This window comes from Pinus tabuliformis, chromosome J (assembly GCF_031772625.1).
Source record: "Pinus tabuliformis cultivar Carrire ecotype Pingquan chromosome J, CPIR1, whole genome shotgun sequence".
Classification (NCBI taxonomy): Eukaryota; Viridiplantae; Streptophyta; class Pinopsida; order Pinales; family Pinaceae; genus Pinus; species Pinus tabuliformis.
Genome location: NC_142295.1, coordinates 232,531,491 through 232,550,624, shown reverse-complemented (window position 1 = coordinate 232,550,624; position 19,134 = coordinate 232,531,491).

Here is a 19,134-nt window from a genome sequence, read left to right as displayed (position 1 = left end):
ATCTCTCCTTTTTTCACTCAACGTGGATATCATGTTAAATTCACCTCCAAATATCCAAGGGTCTTGACCCATTGCTACTCTTATATTATGCAAAATCTCCAAAATAATATTTTTGTAGGCATGACATTGGGTCTATAAGTATTAGATACTATACCTCTCATTGCCAATCCAATATCCTTGAAACTTAAAAACATAATTCAGGTTGTTGTTATGAAGTTGTTTAACACTATCACGGATGGATTCCACAAAATGGAAAATGCTATGGAGAACCCAACTATGCTAATAGATATCGATTCATGGTTTACAACATCTTGAGGCTAGCATTTTCATTACTCCTTGATCCTATTTAGTTTCTTGAATCATAAAAATTGTGAGATTATCTCAATGATCATATTCTTTATCAGGACAAGAGGTAACTCCTCAAATGAATTATGTTTCTTCATTAAGAGTACTCATGGATATATACAAGGAGGGAGAGACTCTTGGGCTTCACCTCCCAATGTCTCTTCATTTTCCTATTCTCCATTATTTACTATTTACATTATTTACAGATATTCACCCAATCCCAATGACTAGGTGTCAACATCCCCCCCACTTAATCTGAAAGGATGTTGGTGAGTCCAAGCATCATTCTGAATCTTTAGAACTTTTCTCTTCCAAACGCTTTGGTGAAGATGTCTGCAATCTACTCATTAGTGGAACAATGGTGTAGATGGATTGTCTTGGCCTCAACATGATGTCGAATCAAATGGTATTTTGTATTGATTTGCTTTGTTCGATCATGGAACTTTAGATTCTTGGCCAACTTTATTGCAGAGGTGTTGTCAATCATTAGTGGAGTTGAATGAACTTGTTTCACCAGTAAATCTTCTAGAATTTTCCTGAGACACACAATTTATTTTGTTGCCTCAGCCGCTGCCACATATTTTTCCTCTGTCGTGAAATCTATTGGAACTGATTGTTTGCATTATCTCTAGGAGACAACTCCTAATCCAAGACTCATAGCATAACCTGAAGTAGATGCCCCAGTTTCTTTGTCTTCATCGAAGTCTGAATCAGAGTATCCAATCAAGTTGAAGTCGCCCTCCTACGTATACTTGAGTCCAAATTCTTGGGTTCCCTTCAAGTACTTTAGAACTCTTTTTGTATCAGACCAATGTCCCTTACAAGGCTTTTGCATAAACCAAGAGAGGATTCCAACAACAAATGAAATGTTTGATCTAGTAGTAGTCAAGTAGTTGAGACTTCCTACAAGTTGTCTATACTTTGTTGCATCCTCAAATTCTTTTCCTTAAATGGATGTGAGCTTCAAGTTTTGTTCCATTGGATTAGCCAAAGGATTTCACTCAGCCATGCTAAACCTTTTCAACAGATCTCCAATGTACTTCTTTTGAGAGAGGAATATAGACTTCAGATGTTGAGTTACTTCAATACCAAGATAGAAGTGAACATAGCCCAAGTCAGTGATTTCAAAACATTTCCTCAAATCCTTCTTTATGGGTGCAATGTAACTCTCATTGTTCCCTGTCATCAAAATATCATCTACATATACCACAAGATATACAATTGTTTTTCCAACTTTCTTAATAAACAAAGTTTCATCATCAAGATCATAATGTTTGAAGTTGAGTTTCAGAAGATGCTCAGTTAACTTTTCATACTAGGCTCGTGGTGCTTGCTTGAGGCCATACAAGGATTTCACAAGTTTGCATACCTTGCGTTCTTGGCCCTTCACAACAAATCCTTCTAGCTAGGACATAAAAAAAGAAAAAAATCTCTTTCAGATCTCCATTCAAGGAAGTAGTTTTTACTTCCATTTGATGGAACTTCCAACAGTTCTAAGCTTCCAAAGCAAAGAGTGTTTGGATGGTAGCATTTTTTTGTGGGGGAAAAATTCTCCTCATAATCGACCCCTTCCTTCTGTGAAAAACCTTTTTCCACAAGCATGGCTTTATACTTTTCAAGTGAACCATTAGCTTTATACTTGTTCTTGTAGACCCACTTGCAGCCAACTGGTTTGATTCCCAATGGAGGATCAACCAGCTTCCAAGTGTCATTCTTTATCAAGGCATCATACTCCTTTTGCATCACTTATTTCCATTCATCATGAGAAGCAGCATCTTTGAAGGAATTTGATTAGAAAAATTCATTTCACAATCATAAGAAACATCCATATCAACAGGTGAATAAAAATTATCTACATCACCTCCATTTTGCCTTGTTGAATTTCTTTTTCCTATCTTTCCAACCTCATCAAGATGAACACTTTCAAGTGTCTTTGTGAGACATTTTGGAGGACCTTTCTGAGATGGCCCAAGCTGCTCAGTTGACTGAGTTGGGATTGAATCAAGATTGAGTCTCCCAATTCTGTCAATCACATCACTCAAAGTATCATCAGTGGTTGGAGCTTCATGTGGGGGAGAGAGTAATTTAGAAGAAGATTCCACATATTGATCTAGTATAGGAACCCCCCCTTCAAGATGTGGAATCTGATTATCAAATTCTTGAAATGATTTTTCATATCCGAATCTATCGAAGCGATCAAGCTGCCTCTCAACAACATTGTCAGCTTTGGAAGATTCAAGAAAGATTACATCTCTAGATACAACAAACTTCTTATTAACTTCATCATAGAGATGGTATGCTTTGGAGGTATTTGAATACCCCAAGAAGATACACTTACGACTCCTTGCACCAAGTTTGTTTCTTTGTTCCTTTGGTATCAAGGCATAATAGGTGGAACCAAAGACCCTAAGATGCTTTACCAAAGGAATGTGGAAATACCACATTTCATAAGGAGTCTTGTTTCGAATAGCATTATATGGACATCTATTCTTTACATACACAACACATAGAATTGCATCAGCCCAAAACATCAATTTTACATTCTTGAAAAAACATCATGGAATGTACCATATTTAAGATTTTCCTGTTCATTTTTTCAGTTACTCCATTCTATTGGGGATTATAAGGCACAGTCATTTGATGTTTGATCCCAAGTTGGAAAAGATAGTTTTCAAATTCATTTCAAGTGTATTAGTTTCCATTATCAGTGCGAATAGATCCAATATGAGATAGTGCATCATTTTCAATCCATGTATGAAAGTTCTTGAATGTTTGAAAATCATTAGATTTGTTCTTCAATAAATAAACATAACACATTTTGGTGTAGTCATCAATAAATTTCATCATATATTTGTTTCCATTTGAAAAAGAAAAAGGAATTGGACCACATAAATCTGAATGAATGAGTTCAAGTTTTCTATGTGCTCTAGAATGTGAATCATGAAAAGACTATTTGCTATGCTTTCCTAGAATACAAGCATCACATTGCTTAAGTTTCCTAGGAATTGTAGGCAAACCAATAACACCATTTTTCTTCAACAAGCGAAGGTTGTCATAGTTCAAGTGTCCAAATATAGCATGCCATAAAAGACTTGATGGAAATGTACCTTCATCATAATGAGAATTGTATGAGAAATTTTGTGCACAAACAGAGGTACCTTGCAGCTTCAGAAGTCTTTCTTCTTCTATCCCCGTCATGACAAGTGAGTGATTTGAAGCTTTTTTGACCTCAACCATGCCATCAAACATATGAATGGATTGTCCTCACTGGCGGATGTGGACCAAGGACAACAAGTTTCTCCTCAGCAGTGGGATATATAAAACATCATGCAGAAGAAGGTCTGGAAGACCAAGCAATTTGAACATAATTGTTTCAAGCCCTGATGGCTTGAGTTTTTATTTTTCTGCAAAGTATACTGCCCCATCAACATTGTCAGTAAACTATTCAAAATCTCTTTTAAAATTCATGTGGCAATTTGCTCCTGAATCAATCAACCAATCATTTTTCCAAGAAGTAAGTGAAGCATTAAACAAGTCTTCAGTTACTCCAATATTACAATGTGCCACAACATAGTGAGAGGATTCAGGTGCTTTACCTTTCTCTTTGTCATTGGTTTTACCTTTGGCTTGATTTCTTTCCTGCTCAATTTTGTCCCAAGGCAACTTACATGTAGATGCAACATGTCATTTTCTATTGCAACGTATCCAATGAAGATCAAACTTTTCTCCTTGAGAGTGTATGCCCCCCTGCCTCTGAAATTTCTTCTTCCTCTTCCTCTTCGACCACCTCTTCCTCTAGAAGAATCTTGGGCATGATTCTCTTGTCTATGTGCAAGACACACAACTTCTTCAGAAGACTGAGGATTTTTCTTCTTCCCAAAATCTTTCTCTCTTTCAGTAACTTTCTGCACGAGTCAAAGGTAATATGTTTGACATTTCCATTTGCTTGCAATGACTCAAGATAATTTGAATAAGTGGGATAAAGTGCCTTGAAAAAAGTTATAAGAATAATGTCTAGTTGAACATCAGTGGCTTTGATATCATGCATAATAGATCTTACTTCTGATGCTAAAGCAACAGGATCATTATTTTCCAATTCAAGACTAAACAATTTAATCATCAATTGGACAACTTCAAGTTCAGAGTGTGAGTCATAAAATTCCTTCAACTTCTATAAGGCTTCAAAAGAATTTGAAAATGGGTAAATATGGCGACTCACATCTTCATTTATAGATGTTGCAATCAAGACATAGGCCTTCTTGTTCTTTTTTTCCCACATGGCGAACTCCTTATATGAGGTGGCCTTTGCAGGTTCATTATCTCTTTCTCCTACACAAACTCCTTTCCATAACTCATTAAAAATGAGAGTGTGTTTTATCTTCCACGGCCATTCTGGATATTTCTCTTTGCCAGAGATAACTACTCCAACTATAGATATCAATGAATGCATTTAAAAATGTGTATTGTTTAAAAAAATTATCTTTTGCTGGCAAAAAAAATTTGCATTTCCGGTGTAAAAAAAATTGCACTCTAGTAGGGATTATATGGGGAGGGTGTATATGGGGGAAGTTGTTATACAACGTATGGAGGCAGTATAACATATGAGATGAGTTGTTTCGGAGTGAGGAATGGTTCGGTGGCGTAGTGGAGCAGGTTGGTAACGAGCTCACGGAGGGCGATTTGTGGAGTCGGGCAGTATGGTGCGGAGTGGTATGTTGACCAAGCGATATGTATTATAATTGGAGTATGGTGTGGAGGCAACCGGTGTGCGGGATTAAATGTAAGCCAACCAACCAACGTTCAGTGTGCAATGGACAGCGTTATGTATTAACATAATGGACATCGTTCAGTATGTAGGTTTTAACCCCGTACAGAAATTACCTGCATACGAATTCTAAAACAAAGAAAATAAACAATGCGAGAGCATAACACATAAAACACATATATACAGAGATTTTCCCCTGGATCCCAAAACTGGAACTACCAGCTTGATTTTTCATTATTTTCCTTTCAATGTTACAATACATAATTATACATGCCGAATCATCCAATACCATGGACCGAAAAACCATCGTGTCCAAAACCATGGACCGAAAACCATCGCGTCCAAAACCATTGACCGAAAACCATCGCGTCCAAAACCATGTGCGAAAAATCATGCACAAAACCATAGGTAGGTCTGCCCAACCTAATATAGGGTCCAAAAACAAAATTTTCCATGGCAACGAGTGGGGTTACCTACACCCCTCAAACCCCATGTGACCCCCCCCCCCCCCCCCGCTACGTAATCGGCACAATGAAAGGGGGGGGGGGCTCTGCCCCCCTTTAATCTCCCGGTTAACTACGTGGGCTAGTCGTGGAAAGAATATAACACAACACAACATTCCCCCACTTTTTGTTTTCTTTCCACAGGGGCCCACAAGAGAGCTTAGTCATTTATCTAGCCCTGCAATGCCCATTGTTTCTATACACCAAGAGAACTTCTCAGAGCTCACAGATTTTGTCAATGCATTTGCAGTATTCTTCAAAGTGTCCACCTTTACCAGCAACACCTTTTTGTCTTCTATCATATCCCTCACAAAGTGATACTGAACATCAATGTGCTTTGTCTTTGAATGATATGCAGGGTTCTTTGCCAAGAAAATTGCACTTTGGCTATCACAGTCTATCCTTATAGCTCCCTGTACTAATCCCATACTGGAACACAAACTCTGCAACTAAACTGTGTCCTTGCTTGCATGAGTGGCTGCCATGTATTCTGCCTCTATAGTTGATAGTGCCACTACAGATTGTTTCTTATTCATCCAACTAACTGCACCTCCAAATACGTTAAACACATACCCAATTGTAGATCTTCTCTGATCCAGATCTACAGCCCAGTATGCATCAACAAAGCCACGAATATCCAACACTCTGTCCAATCCTGGTCTTCCTTGGTAGCACAAACCATAATCACTAGTGCCACGCAAATACTTGAAAACCTGCTTCACTACTGTCTAGTGCTCCTTCCCTGGTTTTGACATAAACCTGCTCAATACTCCCACTGCATGTGTAATGTCTGGTCTAGTACAGACCATCACATACATCAAGCTACCGACTACACTTGCGTATGGAACATGGGACATGTCCTCTTCCTCTTCTTGTATCTTGGGACATTGTTCAATAGATAACTTTACACCTACATGAATAGGAACCTTCACCGATTTACTATCCTGCATATTAAACCTCTGCAATATTGTCTCGACATACTTCCTCTGATTTAACCATAGCTTCCTCTTTGTCCGATCTCTTTTAATTTCCATGCCCAAAATATAGTTTGCAGCACCAAGATCTTTCATGTCGAATTTGGAGAACAAATGGGTCTTCAAATCCTGGATAATTTCTTTGTCATTTCCAACCACCAACATATCATCCACATACAAGACCAGATAAATAACACGGCCACCAATTAATTTAAAATACACACAGTGATCTGATTTGCTTCTATTGAAGCCAAGTCCTCATATAAATGTATCAAATTTATGATACCACATCCTTGGTGATTGTTTTAACCCATACAAAGACTTCTTTAACTTGCATACCAGTTCTTTCTTACCCTTCACCGCAAAACCTTCAGGTTGCTTCATGTAAATCTCCTCTTCCAGATCTTCGTGAAGAAATGTTGTCTTCACATCCATCTGTTCTACCTCAAAATCAAAAGCAACAGCAACAGATAAAAGTAATCTAATAAAAGTTACCTTGGCAACAGGAGAAAAAATATCACCAAAATCAATTCCCGGCACCTGGGAATAACCTTTTGCTACCAATTGAGCTTTGTATTTCTCCACCTTTCCTTCTACATTTGTCTTCTTCTTGAACACCCATTTGTTGCTAATGGGTTTCCTTCCAGCTGACAACTCCACCAGATCCCAAGCCTCATTTTTGTGCAAAGATGCCATTTCATCAACCATGGCCTCTTTCCAGAGTTTGCCATCTTTTGAATCTACTACTTCCTTCACAGTTCTGGGATCATCGTCAGTAATAGATAAAGCAAAATTTGAACAGAAAGTAGATGGACTATACCTTTCTGGTTGCCTTCTTTCTCGAACTGATCTTCTCACACCCGGAGTTTGTGGCTCTTCATCTTCTGATTCCTCCTCTGTTGTAGAGTCTGATTCTTCCTCCTTAAGCTCAAACTCTATCTTCTCAGGCTCCTTTGGTTGGACTTCATGTTTAATAACATCTTTTACCTCTCTGAACACCACATCTCAGTTGTACACAACTTTCCTTGTTACTGGGTTCCAAAGCTTATAACCCTTTAAACCATCCTTATACCCAATAAAGATGCACTTTTCATATTTACTATCCAACTTGGTTCGTTTCTCTTTTGGAACATGTATATATGCGTCACATGCAAATACCCTCAAATGTGAAAGAGAGGGTTTCTTACCAGTCCATACCTCTTGTGGAGTCTTATCCTCCAACGCTGATGAAGGTGATCTATTGACCAGGTAACATGCTGCCTCCACCGCCTCTGCCCAGAATTCTTGTCCTAACCTGACACCACTGAGCATGCTTCTTGCCCTTTCCATCAACGTCTTGTTCATTCTTTCTGCAACTCCATTTTTCTCAGGTGTGTATGGAGTAGTCTTTTTTCGTGCTATACCACAATTCTTATATAATTCTTCAAATTCCTTATTGCAAAACTCTCCACCGTTATCTATCATCAACACCTTTATCTTCTTCTCTGTCTGGTTTTCCACCAGAGCCTTAAATTCTTTAAACCTGTCAAAGACTTCATATTTTTTTCTTAAGGAAATATATCCATGTATTCCTTGAGAAGTCATCTATAAATAATACATAGTACACAGACTTACCCAGTGATGGAACCTTCACAGGGCCAAACACATCACTGTGCACAAGTTCTAAAATCTGTTTCGCCCTCTTACCACCGGAGGGAAAACTAACCCGATTCTGCTTCCCATATACACAATTTTCACAGAAATCAAAATCCAAAGAGCTATTACTCATACCTTCTACCATACCTTTACCATGAAGTATTCGAAGGCCCTTCTCTCCAATATGTCCAAGCCTTTGATGCCTTAGCATAATCTTCTCTCCAAAGACCACTAGATTTTTTGCTCCACTTTCAAGAACCATAGAACTGTTGCACCCATCAATAATAGTGCTACCTTGCAGCTTGTACAGAGTTCCAATCTGAACTCCCCGCATCAATACCAGTGCTCCCCGAAACATTTTGCAGGTATCCTTCTCGAATATTGTTTTTACACCTGCATCATCCAGTTTGCTTACAGAAATCAGATTTCTCGCTAATGCAGAAATATGCAGAACACCCGGAAATGTTCTAACCCTTCCACCTTGCAACTTCAACTTTACTTTTCCGTGACCAATGATTCTAGCCTTCCTGTCATCCCCAAGAAGACATCACCACCATCATATTTCTCATACTCACAGAACCACTCTCTATGGGGAGTGAAGTGAAAGGATGCACCTAAGTCAATCAACCATGCCTCATGATCTACATGTGTACTTGAAGAAGCCAAGTACACATCCCCACCTTCATCTGAGGTGGTTTTCGCCTCTACAGAAGGAGCATTATCAGATCCCTTTCCTTTGTCATGAGCTTTAGATTTACAATCCCTTTTGTAGTGCCCATCCTTTCCGCATTTCCAGCACACCACCTTTACAGGTTTTCCTAAAGATTTAGATTTCCCTCTAGATTTAGATCTCCCACTCGATGACTTATTTTTTTTTCTGTTCTAGGACCATCCTCGTACAAACAAGGCATCACCATTCTGGCTCTCCATATTTTTCCGTCTCATCTCCTCTGTCAGCAACAATGAGACTATTTCATCAAACTGCAAGGCAGTTGCATTGCTACCTATTGCAATAACCAGACTATCCCACGAATCTGGTAGAGAACACAACAAACTGATGCACTTATCTTCATCTGAAATTTTAATATCAACAAATAATAACTGACTTACCACAGTATTAAATGCGTTCAGATGTTTTGTCACTGAGTCTCCATCTTTCATCCTCAGGTTATACAGCTTTTTCCGTAGGGACATTTTATTCACCAAAGACTTAGATTGGTACAAATTCCCTAACTTGTCCCACAAAGCCTTTGTCGTAGCTTCCCCTGATACATTCAACAATACTGAATCTGAGACACACAATCGTATTATGCTCTTAGCCTTCCGATCCAACTTCTTCCATTCTTCATCGGACACTCACGTTGGTTTAGTACTTGGATCTACCGCGACCCACTGATCTTTATCCACCAACAGATCCTCCATCTTGAGTTTCCATAACTCAAAACTCTGACCATTAAATTTCCCAATCTCTATCTTTCCCCTGCTCGCCATCATCTTTCACCACCAGAATCGATCCAGCAGATCTCCCACTGAACAGGGTCTACCACAGGCTCGAGCGAAACCCCTCAACAAAAAAGGCGTCCCGTTGAAGCCAAAACAGCTTTGATACCAAATGTAGGTTTTAACCCCGTATAAAAATTACCTGCATATGAATTCTAAAGCACAGAAAATAAACAATGCAAGAGCATAACACATAAAACACATATACACAGAGATTTTCCCCTGGATCCCAAAACCGGGACTACCAGCTTGATTTTTCATTATCTTCCTTTCAATGTTACAATACATATTTATACATGTCGAAGCATCTAATACCATAGATCGAAAAACCATCACGTCCAAAACCATGGACGAAAACCATCGCATCCAAAACCATGTGCAAAAAATCATGCACAAAACCATACGTAAGTCTGCCCAACCTAATATAGGGTCCAAAAACAAAATTTTCTGGGGCGTTGCCTCAAACCCCATACAGTGGGGTTACCTGCACCCCTCAAACCCACTATGACCCCCCCCCGCTACGCAATCGGCGCAACGAAGGGGGGGCTCCGCCCCCCCTTCTAACCCCCCGGTTAACTACGTGGGCTACTCATGGAAAGAATATAACACAACCCAACACAGTATGTAATGGACAACGTTATGTATTAATGGTAATGGATAGTTTTCAACGTGGTATTAACTGTGTGGAGGAGTGGTATACATTATAAAATGGAGGTGTTATATTAATTATGCGAGAGTATTGGATACATGAGGGTATGTAGAGGGAGTCGAGGTGCAGAATAGCGAGGTGGTATGTAATGCAAAACAACAGAGGTGGTATTCAAGCAAAGTCGTATTAGAATGGTGTAGTATATGACAAAGCATAGTAACGGTACAGTTGTGTTAATTGTGTGGCCGGAAGGTAAAGGGGTCGAGAGGCCGGAAGAAGAGATGAGTGCAACCGCGCCAAGAATGAGTGCACAGTAATGGCAGAAGAAACCCAAATAGAAATCAAAGTTCACAACTGACTTGAAATTTTAAAGATTCTACAAAAGACTTGAGCCAGAAAAAATGTGAAGACACCACTCTGTCTTCAACGCTCACACCGCTCTGGCTTCAACGCTTCTTTTCACAAAAATTGAAACACCGCTCCAATTGACATACTATTCAGAATCGAGGAGAGCGCTTGGGCACACAGAGAAAAATCTACAAATGGGCATGAGGAAATGCGGGACAAATTTTATGTCAAAGAGGGGGGGCAGAAGGGAGTTACAAGGGAAGAAAGGGATGCCAAAAATGGAGTTGGCTCTGATACCATGTCAGGCCAGGAGGTAACTCCTCAAATGAATTGTGTTTCTTCATTAAGATTGATCATGGATTTATACAAGGAGCAAGAGACTCTTGGGCTTCAGCTCCCAGTATCTCTTCATTTTCCTATTCTCCATTATTTACTATTTACATTATTTACAAATATTCCCCCAATCCCAATGATTAGGTGTCAACATTATTGATTATCCTTTTCTTAAATTTACCATTCACCACTCCCATATTTCATGATCTGATCTTCATAGTTAAACTTTGGGTTGGGTGACGAAGTATTTATTTAACAAAGATGACACGTCTCGAATCTAAAAGTTTTGGGCTTACCCCTTGGATTTTTTGCTTCCTAGTTTTCCTACCTCTTTTTCATTCTTCCTTTCATAGGTTTTTATGTTATTTGAGAAATCCAGTTTTGACTCCCAACCCCAATGAAGCCCCTAATTTTGTGTTGATGAGCCAATCTTAGATTTCCTTTTCAAGAGTTCCTTATGTAGAACTAGAATCTCTTCTTATTATATATATGTTAATCTTTCTTCTCCATATATCACAATAAGTGTTGGTATATCTATCTCTTGCATGTCCATGTCCCTCACTATATCTAACTTTTCCTCCCCTTAAAAAAAGTATCCTCCTCTCCCATCTCTAGGTCTCTAGTGCATTTAGTATCTCTTCCTACTAGTTACAGGCTCACTTCCTTTTTTTATGGATTGTCTAACCGAGAGTAGTTGTGAGACGCATCTTGTTTTCTCTGTAGATTCTTCCTCTCATGCCTTAACCTTTGTGGGCTCTTTCTCCCCTACTAAATGTTGAAAACTATTAGCCACTATGGGGGTATTATTGGTTGTCTAGGTGGGGATGTTTTTCCCTGATTTTTGTTTTGTTGAGAAATCCTTCCTTGTTGGCTCCTTTCTACTATGTTTTTGGGATTCATTGTATAATTTCAAGGGGAGCCCCTAAATAGATGTCTATGCTCATGGGATTTTGTACAACATATATGATTGTGTTTGTAGTCTAGCGTTTGTAGTCATTCTAAATCTTGGAAGTCATTGCAAATAGATTTTGGGTGAATTCCCAAAACATTCATATAAAGGAAAATTATTGCATGGGGTATTTATCTACCTATTCTAGTGATTTATAAGGTTTTGACAAAGCATCCCAATGTGTTTCCTATTCCCACAAGAATCTCTTGATCCCAAAATTCTTTTGCGAGTGAATGCAACTGAATCAACAATGACGTTATTGTAAAATATTTCCTTTCAAGGCTAAGCTTCTTAATCCAAAGCCTCAAATATAAACCTACTTACTTGAAGAAGTATCCATCCTCAAAGACCCCTCTCTATCTTCCACACTTGCAAAATTGGTTGTAAAAATGGCTTTGGACTCTAGCTTAAAATTTACCTAGCTCTTGGGCTTTCATCTTAAGTTTATCCACTAGATTAATGCATTTTCTTAGAGCCAAATCCCCATGAACTTCCCTATCATTGCATCATCCTTCACATACCATATGTAACCCCAAACCCTTTCTTGTATGACTTCATACCTAGGGTTTTTTACCAACTTGGTTAGGCATCCTCCATGCCAAACCTTGTTCAAGAATCAAGGGCAATTAGGTGTAGTGTGATTCTTCTTGAATTGATAACAATTTCTGGTGTCTTTTTACTTTTCTTGTTAGCTTAATCTTCTTCTTATTATTATTAATGAATGTGTGTGTACTTCATCAAACTACCACCAAAACATAAGAACAAGAACACAAGATGTTGGCTCTCAGTTAGGGCCAAAACCTCTCTTCTCTTGAGAGGAAAACCCTTCGATAAATTTCTCTTATTGAAGCTTCTTATTGATCAATGTCAAACCCTAGACCCTTGACCAAAGTATCCTCCAAGTACAAGTCAAGTCCTTCCTCCTTTTTGCACTTTGTCTCCTTGACACTTTTTCCTCCTTCTTTCGGCACTTCATTCTTCTTTCAACTATTGATAGATCTTGTTGCACTTACTCTAGAAGAGACACGTATCCTTGACCTTTGATGAGACCCTTTCACATGGGATGATGTCTTCCTTTTCTTCACCAACCAGTGAACTTGTAAGACTGTAATGGGAGGGTTTTTATGACAGCAGAGACAACCTCCTTCTCTTTGCACGTGTGATTGTAATAGGCTTTAGGACAGTCCTATTAACTTTGCTTTCCTTCCTTGTTTCTTCGCTTGAATAGGAGGCCTTTTAGGCCTATGTTTCTAGCCTAAATGATGAGATATGTTGACTGAGTTTCTATTGTTTCGACCGCAGGAAGACCCTTCCTTTCTCGTACGTGTGACTGCCTTTTACCCTAGAAACAGTCCTTATCCCTTCAGTGATGACTTCTCCTTCTTCACTGCACTAGAGGCTCCTTAAACTTGTGTTATATTCTCTTATTTTCGGTCTTCTACCTTCGTTGATTTCAGAGGTGAGTGAGCTTGACGTTGGAGGAGTGGAAAACCTCTATATATAGAGGTTTGTCCCTCCTTTAGGCCGACTTGAAGGCTGACTTGAAGACTGCAGGCCAACTTGCTCTATTTATTTCAGATTTCTTCCTTTGATGGTGCCTTATGCTTGGAGGAGACTTGACTTTGCGTCGAGTTTTCTTCTTTGACTCTAATACATAAGTATACCTATAGTAACATGCCCTTAAGGTCTTCAATATAATTATTTTGACTCTATGATTCCACTATAGCACTTTAACATGTGTTAGACCTATTTCAATGAGCAAGAAACTCACTGACATATATTATAAAAATAATATTTCTTTTCTTGAATAAATACAAATATCAAAAGTACATTTATGAAGACCAAACCTAGTTACATTTCCTTCAACACTCCCTCTTAACTAGGGAGGTATTCATACAACATTACAAGGTGTTTGGCTATTTTTCAATCTTGAAGAATTCACATAAGAGAAACTGGATTAGCAATCCATATGTTATAGCATCATAGTAACCAACATTGTTTCCACGGCAAGGCCTTGACTAACAACTCTATCTCTCAATAGATCATAGCACAATGTTGGCGAGACCAATGACTTATAGACACCTTAGTCATTGTCTCTCAATGTACATACCCACCCGGGTGTTCACTGAATATGACCTTCTAGGACTATTCTTATCTTGGGTTCCCAACCCTCAAATAGTATCGATCGTCTTGCCTACTCTTGTCTTGGATGCCCTACACATCCTCAAAGATTATAGGATGCCAGATGATTACTCAATCCTCCCATTCTTTCTTCCCAAGTGAAGACAAGAATGTTGTGTCTATCTCTTCCTCTCAATTGAGGAAGACATGCCCAAGTATCCTCTGATAAGGTACTTGTCCAAGTTCCTTTGTAATTGGGAACTTGTTATGACTCCCTCTTAGCTAGGGACTTGTCCATTCATCAACAACTTCTTCTTCGTGGGTCCTCCAGCTACTTGATCTTCTTCTTTCCTTTGATGTCATGAAGTCTTTGTTCGAACTTCTTCCTGGTAGGGCACCATCCATCAATCACTTTCCTTCCTGGTTTGTCATGTCATTGCTTCCTTCATGGAAAGTGGCATTCTTGTCATATATCACATTCTCTTGTTATTTGGCTACTCCTTTGTCATACGTCCATGCTTTGGAATACTTTTCTCATGGATGCTTCATTGTACTTGCTTGTTTACATGCTTCGATCTAGTAGCCCTTCATGATTTCATCCTGATATTGCTTCAACATTAAATGGTGCTTTTGTTGGATGGCTTCTTCATCATGACATCTTTGTAGAGTAGAATCAGTTATCTGCACCTTTCATATCTCCAAGGCCTTCACAGGTGTCAAGGGTCCTTTGATCTTTTTCTTCCTTTGTCAGAGTTGTCATGCCTTCTTTCGGGAGATGTCTTCAAAGTATCTTGTCAGATAGTGATTCTTTGTGATCATGGTGTTCTTCACATGCTTGATCTCTTTCTTCATTTTCTTCTTCTTGGATATATTGGTCAACCACCTTCTACTCCTTGTGGGAGCACTTCTTCATTGCTTTCTTCTTGGACTAGTCAACATTTCTTCTTGCTTCTTAGTCAGAAATCTTATACTCCTTATGTGAGTATTTTCCTTTTGTTGACTTTCATTGCATTATAGTACATGCTTTCGAGCATGTCATTAGTGAAAGAGATTATTTCATACTTGATCATGTCATAGAACTATTCCCATGACTCAATAATATACATATGATAACATGACTAAACTTTGATGCATACATACCTCACCTTGATTCTCCTTTGATCATCTTACCTTCAATTAATTGTCCATGGTGTGGCCCTTCTCAGCTTGCCTGCATATCATCCTTTTGTTGAATCGCATGAATGGGACTCCCAATGAGACATCTTCTTTTGATTATGAATCTTCTTTTGAAGGTTCCATCAGAGGATCTTGAAGACCCTTTTCCTGCAAATGTTTCTTTCTTTTTGACGATGGATGTCTTCTAAGATTCTTAATCGTGATCAATTTTCTTTCATTGTGGATGAGGTCCTATACTAGGTATGCTTCCTTCTACATGAATATCTTGAGCTATATCTACCATGCTATTCTAGAAGATATTTCTAACCATGCATTTTGTTCTATTTATAAATGCTCCTTCTACATTAGTATTTTGAACTCTATGTACATCATGCTTCTAGCTTCTAAAAGATGTTTCTAGCCATGCAATTTTATGCTATTCCTGCATGCTCCTATACTAGTCAAGACTTTGAAAAAAGACTTTAAGCAAAGAAGTAGACTTAGTCATAGTAGAGATCTAGAGGATCTTCCTTCTTTTGTTTCTTCTTTCATCTCTTGAATGATGTGATCTTCTTACCTTTTTCTTTTGTTGTTGTTGTCTTTCTTAAGTTTTGGACAATTCCTTTTGTTGTGTCCATATTCTTGGCATCCAAAGCATTGGATTTTGGACATATCTCTATTGTTTGTTCTTCGTGGACCAAATTTGACAAATTTTCCCTTTTTCTTGGCCATGGTAGAAAATGCTTGCTCCTTTGATCCCACATCTTCTTTTGCTTTGAGTCTTGTTTCCTCTATCTTGCATAGAGACCACATTTCACTTAGTGGGGTGGCTTCCTTATTGACATCTATGCTAGATGTGAAGTTGCCCCAATCCTCAAGTAGAGCATTGAGTACTACAGTTGTCATTTCTCTATCAGACATGACTTCGCCTAGCTCTTGAAGTTGATCCCTCATCTCGGAGATCTTCATGAAATATGGAGTTATTACTTCCTTTGATATCTTCATCTTATACAAATCATTTCGAAGAGATATCACTTCTCCAACTGTGCTTCCCGAGAATAGCTCTATTAGCTTGTCATAGATTCTTTTGATGTTTCAAGTTTGGAAACATAAGGAATGAGAGAGTCTTTGATGGATTCTATTAGAATCCTTTGAGCTCTTGGTTAATCCTTATTGTACTTGGCTAAAGCTTGATTGTTCCTTAGCGGGGATAGTGATATTCCCTTTGATGTGTTCTAGAAATTCATTCTCCTTGAGAAGTAAATCAATCATCTTCTTCCATGCAAGAAAGTTATTGGTACCTACCAATTTGTTGCTTTCCTTGCAAAAAGACATTAATTTATATTCAGAAGGGGACATATACTTACTTGATAGATTTTGAGATGTAGTGGACTTGCTTTCTCCTTGAAGACTTAATGGCTTGCCTTCCTTGGATCTTGATGTTCTTCAAGTTGCTTTCTCCAAGTGGACTTGCTTGATGATGAGATGTGTTCGGTGACTTGTAGATGATGTAGGTCCTTCTTTGATTTGCTCCTCTTGTAGGTGCCTTTATATAAGGTTCTTCTTCTTGCTTTTGAGTCTTCCTTGATGAATGATAGATGGTAGACCTTCTTGTCCTTGAAGTAATTGAGACTTCTTGGCTTGATGCTTCAACTTTTATAAATGTTCTTCCTTGATGAGTATTCTTGAGATGCCCTTTCCTTGATGTGTCACCTTAGCTCTCATACCATGTTGAGAATCAATGGCAATTAGGTGTAGTGTGATTCTTCTTGACTTGATAAAAATTTGTGGAGTCTTTTTACTTTTTCTTGTTAGCTTAATCTTCTTCTTTTTATTATTAATGCATGTGTGTGTACTTCATCAAACTGCTACCAAAACATAAGAACAAGAACACAAGATGTTGGCTCCCAGCCAAGGCAAAAACCTCTCTCAAGATTTGGTAATTTCTCTTATTGAAGCTTCTTATTGATCAATGCCAAACCCTAGACCCTTGATCAAAGTATCCTCCAAGCACAAGTCAAGTCATTCCTCCTTTCTACACTTTGTCTCCCGGCACTTTGTCCTTCTTCTTCCAGCACTTCGCTCTTCTTTCAACTATTGATAGATCTTGTTGCACTTGCTCTAGAAGAAACACTTATCCTTGACCTTTGATGAGACCCTTTCACATGGGATGATGCCTTCCTTTTCTTCACCAACCAACCAACTTGTAAGACTGTAATGGGAGGGTTGTCATGACAGTGGAGACACCCTCCTTCTCTTCGCACGTGTGATTGTAATAAGCTTTAGGGCAATCCTATTAACTTTGCTTTCCTGACTTGTTTCTTCGCTTGAGTGGGAGGCCTTTTAGGCCTATGTTTCTAGCCTAAATGATGAGATATGTTGACTGTGAGTTTCTATTGTTATGACCATAGGAAGACCCTTTCTTTTTCGTATGTGTGTTTGTGTTTTATCCTAGAAACAGTCCTTATCCCTTCGGTGATGACTTCTTCTTTGTTACACTAGAGGCTCCTTAAACTTGCGTTATCTTCTCTTCTTTTCGGTCTTCTACCTTCATTGATTTCAGAGATGAGTGAACTTGACGTTGGAGGAGTGGACAGCCTCTATATATAGAGGTTTGTCCTCCTTTAGGCCGACTTGAAGACCGACTAGAGGTTTGTCCCTCCTTTAGGCCAACTTGAAGACCGACTTGAAGATTGCAAGTCGACTTGCTCTATGTATTTCGAATTGCTTCCTTTGATGGTGCCATATGCTTGGAGGAGACTTGACTTTGCTTCAAAGTTTCTTCTTTGACTCTAATACATAAGTATACCTATAGTAACATGCCCGACTTTGCTTCAAAGTTTCTTCTTTGACTCTAATACATAAGTATACCTATAGTAACATGCCCTTAAGGTCTTCAACATAATTCTTTTGACTCTTTGACTCACCTATAACACTTTAACATGTGCTAGACCTATTTCAATGAGCAAGAAACTCATTGACATATATTATAAGAATAATATTTCTTTCTTTAATAAATACAAATATCAAAAGTACATTTATGAAGACTGAACCTAGTTACATTTCCTTAAACAAATCTTGGTTCTATTGATCAAATCTAAAGTCTTAACCTTTGTTTTCCATTATTTTGCACTTATGGAAATAATATTTGAGCTTCCTTTCCTTAGTCTTACTCACTTCCCCTATCAAAATGTCCTTGAATGTGAAGATCTCTATGCAACCCCTAAGTTCCTTTCTCGCCGTTATCTTTACCATTAAAATATTTTAACCTATACAACTTTTCATCAACTATCAACAATTATTATCTAAAATATTTCATTATCTTGATGTGATCCCAAATTTATCCTTCTTCTAGTTTTATCAATAAATCTAAGTCTTATTGTTTCCCCATGGACCAACTTTTTCCCTTCCATTTATCCATGCATTCACCTAGCTCTTCACTTTGATTTTGTCATATTATTTCATCTAGTTTTTATCAATATACCTAAGTCTTCTTATCTCCACGTGAACCAATTTATTATTGAATCTACCCACTCATACAAATATCTTCATGTCCACTTATTGTGTTGCTCTTAACTTCTCTTTTATTATGTTTTTTCCTCAACTTAGCATATAAATGCTTTATCTTCACATTCACATATACATTTTACAAAACAAAATTAATAGGTATTGTTTTGAGATAAGACACCAACAAGATTCTTGAATTTATACTTTATGCTTATTTAAAATAAATAAGAATTTATTTAATTATCAATGTGCAATCCCTAAAATTACATATATTTGCCAAAAATTATCAATAAATATTGTTTTAAGATAAAAACACCCACATAATGATTCTTGAATTTGTTCCTATTTGT